The sequence below is a fragment of the Anomaloglossus baeobatrachus genome, chromosome 3 (assembly GCF_048569485.1).
Source record: "Anomaloglossus baeobatrachus isolate aAnoBae1 chromosome 3, aAnoBae1.hap1, whole genome shotgun sequence".
Taxonomy (NCBI): domain Eukaryota; kingdom Metazoa; phylum Chordata; class Amphibia; order Anura; family Aromobatidae; genus Anomaloglossus; species Anomaloglossus baeobatrachus.
The window spans coordinates 16967035-16983230 of NC_134355.1; the positions used below are offsets into that span (position 1 = coordinate 16967035).

At 48.5% G+C, this 16196-nt stretch overlaps 1 pseudogene; it reads right to left on the reverse strand.

The window, feature by feature from the left end:
* LOC142297139 (uncharacterized) overlaps positions 1-16196 on the reverse strand; it is a 108287-nt pseudogene that overhangs the window by 47378 nt on the left and 44713 nt on the right.

Genomic DNA, 16196 nt, shown 5'->3' on the forward strand with positions numbered 1-16196 from the left:
AATGATCAAATTCACAGAAATGAAAACTCAATTTCATGTTCAGAATTTGGGGAATCTTTTACCAAAGAAATTGATCTCATTAGACATCAGAGAACGCACAATGAAAAGAAACCATGTTCATCTTTGGAACATGCACAACACTTTATACATGAAGGTTCTCCAGAGAATCATCCAGGGACTCACACAGGGGAGAAGCCATTTGCATGTTTTCAATGTGGGAAATGTTTTACTCAGAATTCAAATCTTCTGAAACATCTTAAGATTCACACAGGAGAGAAGCCATTTATGTGTTCAGAATGTGGGAAATGTTTCATTAAGAAATCAAACCTTTTGGATCATCTAAGATGTCACACAGGAGAGAAGCCTTTTTTGTTGTTCAGAATGTGGGAAATGCTTTACCCAGAAATCAAATCTTGTCACACATCAAAGAGTTCACACTGAGGAAAAGCCATTTTTATGTCCTGACTGTGGGAAGTGTTTTAGTCAGAAATCAAGTCTTATAGAACATCTCAGAAGTCACACAGGAGAGAAGCCATTTTCATGTTCAGAATGTGGAAAATGTTTTAAGAAGAAATGAAACCTTCTGGATCATCGAAGAAGTCACACAGGGGAGAAGCCATTTTTCTGTGCAGAATGTGGGAAATGTTATACAAAGAAATCAAACCTTCTGGATCATATGAGAAGCCACACAGGAGAGAAGCCATATGCCTGTTCAGAATGTGGGACATGTTATACCTATAAATCAAATCTTGTGAAGCATAAATTAAGTCACACCGAGGAGAGGCCATTTCCATGCTTAAAATGTGGTAAATGTTTTAGAAAGAAATTAGGTCTTGTAGAACATCTAAAAATTCACACAGAGGAGACATCATTTTCATGCCTGGAATGTGGGAAATGTTTTAGTCAGAAACTAGGTCTTGTGGCTCATCTAAAAATTCACACTCTGGATAAGCCATTTTCATGCTCAGAATGTGGAAAATGTTTTAGACAGAAATACAATCTTGTAAAGCATCAAAGAAATCACAGTGTAGAGAAGCCATTCTCCTGTGAAGATTGTGGGAGAAGTTTTAGTCAACAATCAATTCTTTTAGAACATCAAAGAACTCACACAGGGGAGAAGCCATTTCCATGCTTAGAATGTGGGAAATGTTTTAACAAGAAATCAAATCTTCTGGTACATCTAAGGAGTCACACAGTCAATAGGTGACAGCGCCATTATAATCGCGATCGCGGAAAAACTTTACTTACAGGGCTCTACTGGAAGTCACTTGACGTGATCACATGGATCCGATGGTTGTCATGGTAGCACAGGGTCATGCGATCAGACAGCTCATCTTTATAGCTCCCTAGGGGGACTATTAAAAAAAATAAAAGTTTTGAAGAATTAAAAACAATAAAAAAAACTTAAGTTCAAATCACCCCACTTTCGCCCCATTGAAAATTAAAGGGTTAAAGACATAAAAAATATACACACATTTGATATTGCCGCATTCAGAAATGGCCAATCGGCGTAGTGGCACAAAAAAATTCCAAACGCCAAAATTACGTTTTTTTGGTCACCACAAATTTTGCACAAAATGCAATAACAGGCGATCAAAACGTAGCATCTGCGGAAAAATGGTTCCATTAAAAACGTCAGCTTGAGATGCAACAAATAAGCAGTCACTGAACCCCAGATCCTGAAACATAAAAACGTTATGTGTCGCGGAAAATGGCGCAAAACATACGCCACTTTGTTTGGATAAACTTGTGATTTTTTTAACCCCTTAGATAAAAGTAAACCTATTCATGTTTGGTGTCTACAAACTTGCACTGACCTGAGGCATCAAACCCACACATCAGTTTTACCATATAGTGAACACAGTGAATAAAATATCTCAAGAACAATTGTGCAATCGCACTTTTTTTGCAGTTTTTCTGCATTTGGAATTTTTTTTTTCCATGTTCCAGTACACTGTATGGTAAAACTCATGATTTCATTTAAAAGTACAACTCATTCTGCAAAAAACAAGCCCTTCTATGTTATATTGATAGAAAAATAAAAAAGTTACTGCTCCCAGAAGGCTGTTGAAAAAAAAAAACGGAAAGCGCAAAATCGGCTGGTTGTGAAGGAGTTAATGTCTAAACCGACGGAAACAAAAGTGAGTAGACCGTTAAGTTTCACACATCTGGTATTTCGCTGGATGCCGGATCCGGCACGCATGCAGTTCAGTACATTTATTTACAGTGGAAGCGCGACACCATGCGGTTGTGTGCTTCATGCACAACCGCATTTGTCTGCATGGTGTCGCACTGTAAATGAATGTACTGTACTACATGCATGCCGGATACGGCATTCAGCGAAATGCCAGATGTGTGAAACGAGCCTAAGTGAAATGGCCACATTGTGCCCTTGGTGTGAATCTTTTCCGTGTCCACCATTATTTTCCAGCACTTCCTTACCTCTCTTGGGCCTGGAGGTCACTAGAGCTTTACCGGAGCCGCTGGATCCTCTTCATCCTCCATGATGACGTCCTGGAGCTGGTGGATGTTACAGACCTTGCGCTCCTCCACCTTCCGTTTGAGGAGGCTCCACAGGTGCTCCATAGGGTTTAGGTCTGGAGACGCATGACTGGTCCGCACCTTTTATCCTCAGTTTCTTCAGTGAGGCAGTGGTGGTCTTGGAGGTGTTTGGGGTCATTATGCTGGAATATATAGGGAGGGGATCATGCTCTGCTTCAGTATGGCATATGACATGTTGGCATTCATGGTTCTCTCAATGAACTGTAGCTCCCGACAGCCAGCAGTGTTGTGAATGTTAGTTATGTTTTGGCTGCTGGGAGGCTCCCTCTGGTGGCCAGGAATGGTTTGGACTTGGACCAGGTGTGTTGTGCAGTGGTGTTTCCTTTGCTAACTCTCTGCTTATTTAAGTCCTGGTCTGATTGCAGGCTGTTGCCGGATGTCAGTTGTTCTTTGTATCTCCAGCCTGCTTAATCCTTCTTTACACCACATCTACTCCAGATAAGTGCTTGCTCTTTATTTTTTGTCTGGTTCTTTTGCTTATCTGGGTTTGTCATTTGTTGTGGTTGGTTTCAGTTTATTTCCTTCCAGGGATTTTCCCCCTCAGTGGATTCTTGAGGAACTCCCTGCAGTTCTGTGTGGAGTATAGCTCCTTTGGGTCCATGTGTTTGTGGCTTGTTGAATTTGTTGTAATTCTTGTTTTCTGTTCATTGGTATGACAAGGGCACCTGGTATAGGACGGAGTTCAGATCGAGCGATCTGAGGGCCTTTTTGTACTATCAGGAAGTTGGTATTTTGCAGGGTTTTTCTCTGGCCGCCATCAGTCCCTTTCCTGTCCTTTCCTATTTTAGTCAGCGGGGGCCTCACCTTTTGCTAATCCTGTCATCTACCTGTGTATTGTGTTTTTCCTATATCACCGCAGTCTTTGAATGTGGGGGGCTTGCTATTCTTGTCTATTTTCTGAGGCAGAGAGTTATTCATCTTTCCTACCTTTAGGCTAGTTAATTCTCCGGCTGGGTTCGCGGTGCACAGGATGTTAGTTCACCCCTCGGCTACTTCTAGTTGTGATGGTTAGTAAGGGGATGGCGGCCAGATTAGTTGCCAATGCTCTTGTCACCTTTTGCCAATGATTTGTGGTGGTCTTCCATGGTTCCGGATCATAACACAACAGCACTCATGCAGCCTCAAACCATGACCCTCCCCCACCATGCCTGACTGTAGGCAGCACACTTGTCTTTTTCCTCTTCACCTGGAGCCGCCGCACACGCTGACACCATCTAAACCAATTAAGTTTATCTTAGTCTCATCAGACCACAGGACGGTTCCAGTAATCCACGTCCTTTGTCTGCTTGTCTTCAAACTGTTTGCAGACATCATTTTTAGAAGACGCTTCCTTCTGGGGCAACAGACATGCAGAGCACTGGGATGGCAGTGTGCAGCGTATGGTCTGAGCAGTGATAGGTAGACCCCCCCACCCCTGTAACCTCTGCAGTGTTATACGAATGAGTCACATGACACTGGGGAGGGAAATTGGCAAATTGGGCAAAATTTGGCCATTTTCACTTAGGGGTGTACTCATCCGTTTAGACATTAAATGGCTGTGTGATGAGTTATTTCCCCTGTTATACAATCACAGGGTCAGATCTTCAGTGTTGTCCTATGAAACGATAAAGGGGTGGACTCACTTTTGTGATATACTGTATTTCAGTCACAGAGGCATGCTGGAGTGGCTACAGTCATTGCTCCGTACACAGAGAGCAGCTAATGTAAGCACGCCCCGGGACTTTGATTGAAAGCTTGATCTGCAGCACAGTTGTCAAGGCGTTGAGGTGCGCTTACATCCGCCGCTCACAATACTGTGAGTGGTGAATGGAGCCACACCGGCCACGCCCCTATGACTGAAAGCCGGCAGCTCTTAAGAGGAATGAAGTTAATTTTCTCCTGGTAGCTGCGCTTTCCGAAAGGCGGTCAGACAGAATTGTAATGCTATCAACCTATGATAATAGTATTTGTGGACATGATAGATTTTCTTAGGTTCTCTTTAACTGGAACAATCTATCAATCAAAATCACGTAGACAGTTCAAACATTTATATAAACATGAATACTATTGATGTGGCTAGCCTGTAAAGGACTCACCAATCCAGTAAAATGAGAGGACACATTCAATGTATAGTTTCATGTTTACAGGCACACAAGGGAATCATGTTTGCATTGCACACTGTCAAGATTCAGCAGTCTACAGTCATAGACTGACTACAGACTTCATTTCACCCTATTAAGGCAAATGGCTATAATAATAGCTGCACACGTGATTTCTTTTTCACATGGACAGACACAGCTCTGGGAAATAAATTGAAGTATGCATTGGGCTTTACAACTAGTGCTTGGCCATAGCGGGCAGCCACTGCTCACTGAACTATACGCAGACCAAGTTACATCTATAATTTGCTCACATTTTTGTACGGATTTGTGAACCAAGCCTTAGAGATCGGTGCTCATGGTGCATCCATTAAAAAAAATATATGGGCAATGACTGCGCTAACGAAATGTCTAACAGTTGCATCTGTCCCCTATAGAATATAAATGCAACTGCTTAAAGGGGTTTTTCCAGAAATAGAAAAAAAAAAAAACTAAATAAATATTGTTAATACAACCCTAAATACAATAAATAAGGACATCACATATATTTTGTCTAGGGAGGTAATCTGTGTAGAGTTAAAATGGCCGTAATCCTGTTTACACTGAGATAAATCTGTCCTAAAATGTTAGGACAGGAGCCAGTGAGCATGTGCAGTGGAAGCTCCTGTCTTTATACAGTGTGACCACCCATATCCTGTCCACCGCCGTTAACTTGAGAACGGTGGCAGCTATGGGCATAGAAGTGGTGTCTAGGTATAGTAAAGTAGCCATGCGCTATGCAATGAAACCACCTATAGCGTCACCTGGTGGAAAACAACGGCGTTAGCATTTTTATCTCAAAAACGGAACGAGATAGAGAAAAAAAGCGAATTACAAAGTTGTAGGGCATCATCAATTCAATACGAATCGACACCTTGCATAGAGAAATGCTATGATTAGAACGTGTAAAACTCACAAGACTGCGGACATGAAGCGATACCTCATATAGACCTTCCTACAAGTCATTGGGTATGGTGGCTGCATGGAGTGGCCTCCACGCTCACCTGACCTGAACCCATTGGACTTCTTTCTGTGAGATCACATCAAACAGCAGGTGTATGTGTCGCGGGTGGAGGAGGGGACGCTGTGCTCTCCCACTGCTCGGGTCCGGCTGCCGCTGCTGCTGCGGCCTGCTGCTGCTCGGTGGCTCGAGCGATGGGCCGGATCCCGGGGACTCGAGCGGCGCTCCTCGCCCGTGATAGTTTATTGTCCGTGACGCCACCCATGGTTGTGGCGATTGTGTGGACACCACCGCTGCTCTGTCTGGGGATCCCGAGAGTGGTGGTATGGAGCAGCCAGTTGTTGATTTGCCCCTCCGTGGGTAGGGGGTTTGGTGATCCCGGGGCCCAGTGATGGGGTTGGGATGGTGGACAGGCGGGTTATGGGGCCTGTGGAGGTGCAGGGGCAGCGCTGTGCCGCACGGCACGGAGGTACTCACTCAGCCAAAGGATGATGACAAAGTTCTCGGTAAACAAGCGGCTGGTTGGGCGGGTCCCTCGGACGGCTACGGTGCTGACGTTCCCTGCAGTTAGCGGTGACGGTCTCTTCCCTGCACCTATGTATAGTCCTTTGGTAGCGATGGATTCCCACCGGTAACCCGCTCCCCGACCTGGATATGAGCCGGAGGAGCCCCTCTCTTGCCCGCAGGCGCTGGCCCTGGGAAACTGGTGCCTTGGCGGTGGCGGTGTCTCCCCTTAACGGTCGGACTGTTGCCTTCAATCGGGACTTGGTTGTTGGGAGACCCAGTGGTCCCCTTCACTGACGGATTTGGCAAATTATGGCGACTCCTAGCCTTGCCGGGATCCGAAAGGCCCCTGCCCTGGTGCTGACTGTTCTTTGTATACCGCTCCGGTACCGCCGGGTCACCACCCGTCCACGGTCCTTTCGGCAACCTCCGAGCAATCTCTCCTGCAGACGGTCACCGCCGTCTGCCAACCTTGCTGTCTCAGTCCGGGGCACACACCCGGACCAACTTCAGGCTTCTTGCTGTCACTTTTCTCTTTCTCCTTCTCTCACTACAACTCCACTGTTTACTCCTCACACTTCAAACTCTCAAACTAGACTGATCTGCCTGGTTTTCCCGCCTCCAGGGCTGTGAACTCCTCGGTGGGCGGAGCCAACCGCCTGGCCCACCCCCTGGTGTGGACACCAGCCCCTGGAGGAAGGCAACAAGGATTTGTGTTCTGACCTTGGTGTTCCTGCAGGGAATGTGGGGTGCGTGTTATGACCTGTGACCCCTGGCTTGCCCAGGGCGTCACATTCCCCCTTAGCAAAACGCAGACCGTCCTCGGGCTGCCCGTCCAACACCGGTTTTATTTTCCTTTTTTTTTTTTTTTTTCTGAAAAGATATAAAACGGTAACACATATACAGGTATACTAACATCATCCCACAGCGGGAGGCACATTTCTTTAAACGTTACGGTTTTAACAGTTAACGGTTACGGTCTCCGCTCTCTCCCACCCAAGCAACCTGGCCCTGATGCTGCCCCTAGAAAACAGGCAGCACCCCAGTCCTGTACCAAGTTACCCGAGCGGGATCTGTCCTTCCCCTCCAGAGGGTAGCCACCGGTTCCTGTGGTGGCTGGGCCCCAGCCTGCTCTACTGCGGGCCCTCCCTCCAACCTGCCTCTCCGGAGGCGGCAATTGCGGAAACGGTAACGGTAACTCAACTTATTTACAAGCCACTAGCGTCTGTGGTTGCCCTGCAAGTTCACGGGCTTGTCCATGAGCAGTTCCTCATGCAAACAACTTTTTAAACGGTCCCACGGGGACAACGGTGCCGGCAACGGCCGGTTTTCCAAATCACGGTTCAAATCAGGTTACTTTCACGGTAATTACTTTCATTCTCCTCAAAAACTTTTCAAACTTTTACACACACAGACTTTGGTCCCAACGGGGACTGGACAACGGAGTTCCGCTGCCCTACTCAGAGTCCTCAGGTAAGGCAGATCCATCCCCCTCCACCAGCATATCAAACATGCACTGACATGCCTGCTGTGACAGGGGTACCCGGTACCCATTTCCACCGGTACGCGGGGTATGGAAAACCACTGGGTCTCCTACATAGCGGGAACGCTCAATTGCCTCTTCAAACTCAGCAGCGGACCCGGGGCTGGGGCCGGAGTCATCATCTCTTGTTCCTGCGTCAGGCGGGTTACCGCCAGCTGCCGCAGCCTCCTGGCCTCCAGCATCCAGCACGTCAGACCCTTCTGCAGTAGCTCGGAGCAGCAGATCAGGCGAGTCTACACTGAGGCGCCCCATAAGTAACGGCAAGGGTGATGCATAGGCCGAGACTAGGCCGGGCCCCTCAGCCGCAGCGGCCGGTCCTGGTAGGACATAGGGACGTGGGTCACCAGTCGACTCTGCTACATCTATTCCCCCTTCGTACATCGGGGCAGTTGTAATCAGCATCTCCACCTCGTTAGTCCATTGCTCCATCATCTGGAAGATCTGATCCTGCTGACGCTGATGGAATTGAATCACCTGGGCCTTCATCCAGGCCACGGTCCCGGGCTCGGGGTCTGGCACAGTCACTACCGAGACTTCTGGCACCATTCTGTTAAGGGGCCGCGGTCCTAGCGGTTCCCCTTGGTGTACTTCAGGGGCGTCCTGGATGTCTGCAGCCGGCTGGTCCGCCGGGGCGGCTTGGCAGGGTATCGCTACCGGTTGGACAGGTAGCGGGCCTAATGGCGGAGCGGCAGCAGCTAGCACGGGTAGCGGGGAGAGAGGCAGGGTGAGCGGAAGCCGGCCGGGCCCCTCAGCTCCAATGGCCGATCCGTCAGGAATACAGGGGCGTGGGTCTCTTACCCGCTCCTCCAAATCCTCTTCCACCTCGCGTCTCCACATAGCAGCCATCACGTCCGCCATGTCGGTCTCCCACTCCTCCAGGAGGAGTTGCATGTTGGCCTGCAGACGATTACTCAGTGGAACGGTCCGGTCCCTCAACCACGTCGCCGTGCCGGGCGCGGGGGTCTCGCTGTTATTAATTGGAGCAGACATCTCGGCAGTCGTGCTTTCCAGGAACTAGCAACAAGATGGCCACAGGGTCCTGGCGTCCCTGCTTTTATAGCCACCTCACATGCGTCCAGCCGCCATTTCGTCCCCCCTTAGCCTCTTTCCGGCCCCTCCTCTATCGGGGCGGGGTTTTGGCCTTCGCGCCTCTGCTACTCGAGAAGACGCTCGAGCGGGAACTCTTCGCGCCAAAGATGGCGGCTTCTGAAATTTTCCGGCCGGACACCTCTGGCGGTCACAAGGCGCACCTCTACCCAACGGCAGAGCGGTAAGATCCTGTTCGTGACACCAAGTTGTCGCGGGCGGAGGAGGGGACGCTGTGCTCTCCCACTGCTCGGGTCCGGCTGCCGCTGCGGCCTGCTGCTGCTCGGTGGCTCGAGCGATGGGCCGGATCCCGGGGACTCGAGTGGCGCTCCTCGCCCGTGAGTGAAAGGGGTTTGGTGGTTGGGATAGTTTATTGTCCGTGACGCCACCCACGGTTGTGGTGATTGTGTGGACACCACCGCTGCTCTGTCTGGGGATCCCGGGAGTGGTGATATGGAGCAGCCAGTTGTTGATTTGCCCCTCCGTGGGTAGGGGGTTTGGTGATCCCGGGGCCTAAACCCATCCCAACCCCTAAAAAACATCACTATGGGGAGATAAGGTATGCACACCAATGACTATGGAAGGGGAATACATGTAATAGCAGAAACTGCTGTGTGAATACTGACATGAAAAATTCAATAGCTATATGTATAGAATGAAATGTGAAAAATGGTTTTTTGCACCCAGTTCAGACATAGAATGGAGTTCCAAACGTTATTCCTTAATGTTAGTAGTTTTTCGTTTGTGAACCCTCCCCATACACACCTATTGCCAATCCACATCGTATATATAGCCTGGGTCTCAGCTTCCCAATCACGGTAAGTTTTTTTAACTGCATGAGAGGACACACACAAGCTAGGGACCCCAACGTAGAGAAATACTTTGGCGTAGCGTTGGGGCTCTATTGCATTGATCAATTCAGTAGCTAAATTTCTCTTTATTCATATATTCATGGCAGTAATGCAGGTTCCATTTTTCACATTTCATTCTATACATATAGCTATTGAATTTTTCATGTCAGTATTCACACAGCAGTTTCTGCTATTACATGTATTCCCCTTACATAGTCACTGGTGTGCATACCTTATCTCCCCATAGTGATGTTTTTTAGGTTTTTTGCACCCAGTTCAGACTTAGAATGGAGTTCCAAACGTTATTCCTTAATGTGGATTGTCCTTGACTGTTCTCACCATTCTTCTTCTCTGCCTTTCTGATATTTTTCTTGGCCTGCCACTTCTGGGCTTAACAAGAACTGTACCTGTGTTCTTCCATTTCCTTACTATGTTCCTCACAGTGGAAACTGACAGCTTAAATCTCTGAGACAACTTTTTGTACCTTCCCCTGAACAACTATGTTGAATAATCTTTGTTTTCAGATCATTTGAGAGTTGTTTTGAGGAGCCCATGATGCCACTCTTCATATGAGATTCAAATAGGAGAACTACTCGCAAGTGGCCACCTTAAATACCTTTTCTCATGATTGCATACACCTGCCTATGAAGCTCAAAGCTCAATGAGGTTACAAAACCAATTTAGTGCTTTAGTAAGTCAGTAAAAAGTAGTTAGGAGTGTTCAAATCAAGAAATTGATAAGGGTGCCCATACTTTTGCACCGGTCAAATTTTGTTTAAATGCGGATTGCACATTTTCTGTTAGTACAATAAACCTCATTTCAATCCAGAAATGTTACTCAGTCCATCAGTTATTAGATATATGAAACTGAAATAGCAAAAACCCAAATTGTTATAAAGAAAAAAGGTTAACATTAATAGGGGTGCCCAAACTTTTTCATATGACTGATTATAATTATATATATATATTATATATATATATATATATATATATATATCCTTTTAGGACAGTCTATTCTGTTTAGTAACGTATTTTTTCATCCACATATATGCGCTTTCTGAGAGATATATATGTATATATATATGATTCTTAAGTGTTGTATGACTTTCATGGTGTTTTCTTCCCCCGTTTTTTGGCTTTTACATGTCCTGGACTGCTCAATGCTCCTCTTCATTCAGGTTTGCATATGTTTATTGCCATTCTCCACCCGGGAAGGCGTTGTCCTGAAGTGTGTGTTGCTTTTTTCTTGGCATATGCTAGGAGGATATATAAGCATACAGATGGTGGTGACATATTCACCTATGACTAAGGCTGTTTTTTTAATGTGTGTTGTCCAAAACGCGTAAGGTGTCCTGTATGCCTGATGCCGTTACATCTTGAGAGGCCATTTTTTTTAATTAATCCAATAAATTTTTTTTTTCAATTTTTATACTTAATCTCTGGTGCTGGATCCATTTTTCCTTTCCCTGTTTAAGGCCTGAAACACACTATCGCGAAAGAAGGGAATTTTGTTTACTTACCGTAAATTCCTTTTCTTCTAGCTCCAATTGGGAGACCCAGACAGTGGTGTATAGCTACTGCCTCTGGAGGCCGCACAAAGAACTACACTTAAAAGTGTAAGGCCCCTCCCCTTCTGGCTATACACCCTCCCGTAGGAGTACGGATTCCTCAGTTTTAGTACCAAAGCAAGGAGGAGGAAAGCCAATAACAGTTTCAAAAACAAATTCAATCCGATAACAAGATCGGAGAACTTAAGAAACAACATGAACAACATGTGCACCCGAAAAACGAAACCCTAAGAACAAATAGGGCGGGTGCTGGGTCTCCCAATTGGAGCTAGAAGAAAAGGAATTTACGGTAAGTAAACAAAATTCCCTTCTTCTTTTTCGCTCCTAATTGGGAGACCCAGACAGTGGGACGTCCAAAAGCAGTCCCTGGGTGGGTAAAAAGATACCACATGAACGGGCTGTCAGACAGCCTCTTCCTACAGGTGGGCCACCGCCGCCTGAAGGACCTGTCTACCTAGGCTGGCATCTGCCGAAGCGTAGGTATGCACTTGATAGTGTTTGGTAAACGTGTGCAGACTCGACCAGGTAGCCGCCTGGCACACTTGCTGAGCCGTAGCCTGATGCCGCAATGCCCAGGACGCACCCACGGCTCTGGTAGAATGGGCCTTCAGTCCAGATGGAATCGGAAGCCCAGCAGAACGGTATGTGTGAAGAATTGGTTCCTTGATCCACCGCGCCAGGGTGGATTTGGAAGCTTGCGATCCCTTATGCTGACCAGCGACTAGGACAAAGAGCGCATCAGAACGGCGTAGAGACGCCGTGCGAGAAATGTAAATCCTGAGTGCTCTCACCAGGTCCAACAGATATAAACCCTTTTCAAATTGGTGAACTGGATGCGGACACAAAGATGGCAAAGTGATATCCTGATTGAGATGAAAGGAAGAAACCACCTTGGGAGAAAACTCTGGAATTGGACGCAGTACTACCTTGTCTTGGTGAAACACCAGGAAGGGAGATTTGCAAGATAACGCCGCTAGCTCGGACACTCTTCGAAGAGACGTGACCGCCACAAGAAAAACTACCTTTTGTGAAAGCCGAGAAAGGGGAACCTCTTTCAAAGGCTCGAAAGGCGGCTTCTGGAGAGCAATGAGAACCTTGTTCAGATCCCAGGGTTCCAATGGCCGTCTGTAAGGAGGAACGATATGACAAACTCCTTGGAGAAACGTGCGTACTTTAGAAAGCCGTGCCAAGCGCTTCTGAAAGAATACGGATAGCGCGGAGACTTGACCCTTAAGCGAGCTAAGCGACAAACCTTTTTCCAACCCAGACTGCAGGAAGGAAAGAAAAATTGGCAATGCAAATGGCCAGGGAGAAAACCCTTGAGCCAAGCACCACGCTAAGAATATCTTCCACGTCCTGTGATAGATCTTAGCTGAGGATGGTTTTCTAGCCTGTCTCATTGTGGCAACAACTTTATGAGATAAACCTGAGGCCGCTAGGATCCAGGACTCAATGGCCACACAGTCAGGTTCAGGGCCGCAGAATTCAGATGGAAAAACGGCCCTTGAGACAGCAAATCTGGACGGTTTGGTAGTGTCCACGGTTGGCCTACCGTGAGATGCCACAGATCCGGGTACCACGACCTTCTTGGCCAATCTGGAGCGACGAGTATGGCTCGATGGCAGTCGGACTTGATTTTCCGGAGAACTCTGGGTAACAATGCTAGAGGTGGGAACACATAGGGGAGTCGGAATTGCGACCAATCCTGAACCAAGGCGTCTGCCGCCAGCGCTCGGTGATCGTGAGACCGTGCCATGAAAACTGGGACCTTGTTGTTGTGCCGTGACGCCATCAGATCGACGTCCGGCGTCCCCCAGCGGCAACAGATCTGCTGAAACACGTCCGGGTGAAGGGACCATTCTCCTGCGTCCATGCCCTGGCGACTGAGAAAGTCTGCTTCCCAGTTTTCCACGCCTGGGATGTGAACTGCGGATATGGTGGACGCTCTGCTTTCCACCCACGTCAAAATCCGCTGGACTTCTTGAAAAGCTTGGCGACTGCGTGTTCCCCCTTGGTGGTTGATGTACGCCACCGCCGTGGAATTGTCCGACTGAATCCGAATCTGCTTGCCTTCCAGCCATTGTTGGAAGGCTCGCAGGGCAAGATAGATTGCTCTGATTTCCAGAACATTGATCTGCAGGGTGGACTCTTCCTGAGTCCACGTCCCCTGAGCCCTGTGGTGGAGAAACACCGCTCCCCACCCTGATAGGCTCGCATCCGTCGTGACCACTGCCCAGGACGGGGGAAGGAACGACTTTCCCTGTGACAATGAGGTGGGGAGAAGCCACCAACGCAGAGAGTCCTTGGCAGTCTGAGAGAGGGAGACAGTCCTGTCGAGGGACGTCGATTTCCCGTCCCATTGGCGTAGAATGTCCCATTGTAGAGGGCGCAGATGAAACTGCGCGAACGGGACTGCCTCCATTGCTGCTACCATCTTTCCTAGGAAATGCATGAGGCGCCTCAGTGAGTGCGACTGGCTCTGAAGGAGAGATTGCACTCCAGTCCGTAGCGAGCACTGCTTGTCCAGTGGAAGCCTCACTATCGCTGAGAGAGTATGAAACTCCATGCCAAGATAAGTCAGAGATTGGGTCGGGGTTAGATGAGACTTTGGAAAGTTGATAATCCACCCGAAACTCTGGAGAGTGTCTAGTGCCACCTTCAGACTGTGTTGGCATGCCTCTTGAGAGGGTGCCTTTATAAGCAGGTCGTCTAGATACGGGATGACCGAGTGACCCTGCGAGGGCAGAACAGCTACTACTGCTGCCATGACTTTGGTGAAGACCCGGGGGGCTGTTGCCAGACCGAAAGGTAACGCTACGAACTGTAGGTGTTCGTCGTGTATGACGAAGCGTAGGAAACGCTGATGCTCTGGTGCAATCGGCACGTGGAGATACGCATCTTTGATATCTATTGATGCTAGAAAATCTCCTTGAGACATTGAGGCTATGACGGAGCGTAGGGATTCCATCCGGAACCTCCTGACTTTTACGTGTCTGTTGAGCAACTTTAGATCCAGGACGGGTCGATACGATCCGTCCTTTTTTGGGACCACAAACAGATTGGAGTAAAAACCGTGACCTTGTTCCTGAAGAGGGACGGAGGTCACCACTCCTTCCGCCTTTAGAGCGGCCACCGCCTGCAACAGAGCATCGGCTCGGTCTGGTGGTGGAGAAGTTCTGAAGAAACGAGTTGGCGGACGAGAACTGAACTCTATCCTGTACCCGTGAGACAGAATATCCCTCACCCAACGGTCTTTGACGCGTGACAGCCAAATGTCGCCAAAGTGGGAAAGCCTCTCACCGACCGCGGGTGTGGGAATCGGAGACCGCAAGTCAGGAGGACGCCGTCTTGGCAACGGTTCCTCCGGCTGTCCTTTTTGGGCGTGACTGAGACCTCCAAGAATCTGAGCGTCTCTGGTCTTTTTGAGTCTTTTTTGACGAGGCGAATTGGGACCTGCCCGGTCCTCGAAAGGACCGATAACCAGACTGACCCTTCCTCTGTTGGGGTTTGTTTTGTCTGTGTTGCGGTAAGGATGAGTCCTTACCCTTGGAGTGTTTGATGATTTCATCCAAACGCTCTCCAAACAATCGGTCACGAGAAAAAGGCAAATTGGTTAAGCACTTCTTGGAATGAGAATCTGCTTTCCAATGTCTCAACCACAGGGCCCTACGCAAAACAACGGAGTTGGCTGACGCCACTGCCGTGCGGCTTGTAGCGTCAAGAACAGCATTAATCGCGTACGACGCGAATGCCGCCATTTGCGAGGTCAATGGTGCTACCTGCGGGGCAAATGCACGTGTGACTGAGTCGACTCGCGCAAGCCCGGCTGAGATAGCTTGGAGTGCCCATACGGCCGCAAAAGAAGGCGCTAATGACGCTCCAATCGCTTCATAGATGGATTTCAGCCAGAGCTCCATCTGCCTGTCAGTGGCATCTTTAAGTGCCGCTCCATCTTCAACTGCAACCAAGGATCTAGCTGCAAGCCTGGAAATTGGAGGATCCACTTTTGGACACTGGGTCCAACCCTTGACTACCTCAGGGGGAAAAGGGTAGCGTGTATCTTTAAGCCGTTTAGGAAAACGCCTTTCAGGATAAGCGTGGGGTTTCTGGATTGCGTCTCTAAATTCAGCGTGGTCCAGAAAAGTGCTTAATGTACGCTTAGGGTATCTGAAATGGATTCTCTCGTGCTGCGAAGCTGACTCCTCTACAAGAGGAGCTGGTGGGGAAATATTTAACATCTTATTGATGTTAAATATAAGATCATTAACTATGGCGTCACCATCTGGTGTATCTAGATTGAGAGCGGTCCCAGGATCAGAATCCTGATCAGTTACGTCCGCCTCATCACCCATAGATTCATCTCGCTGGGACCCTGACCATTGAGATGAATGTGAAGGCCCGTCATAGCGAGCCCGCTTAGGCTGCCCGGGGCCATCGTCCGAGTCAGAGTCTTCACCCTGAGGTGTATATGCCCGTCCCGGAGCTTGGAGCTGAGGGGGACCAGGGGGCAATGATTGCACAGTGTCCGTGGCCTGAAGTACAGGCCTAGCTCGCAATGTGTCAAGAATTTGTGACATAGTGAGAGACATTCTGTCAGCAAAAGCTGCAAACTCAGTTCCTGTCACCTGGACAGCATTCACAGGTGGTACACCCTGGGTCACGTCCAGCAGAGGTCCCGACTGTGCAAGCGCCGCAGGGGCCGAGCACTGCACACAATGGGGGTCCGTGGAGCCTGCCGGTAGAAAAGTCCCACATGCGGTGCATGAAGCATATAATGTCTGTGCCTTGGCACCCTTGCGTTTTACGGACGACATGCTGCTGGCTCTCTGCAATGTGAGAGAGTCTATAGCCAAAGGGCGACCAGCGCTATGTAATACCAAGTATTTGTAGAAACAAAATACTAAGAATACTACTGGCACAAGAGGGGGTGAGCCCTGAGGGCTGCTTACCGCCCGCTGAATAGCGGGTAAGAGGCGCAGAATTCCTTGTCTGGGTCTCCCCGGCT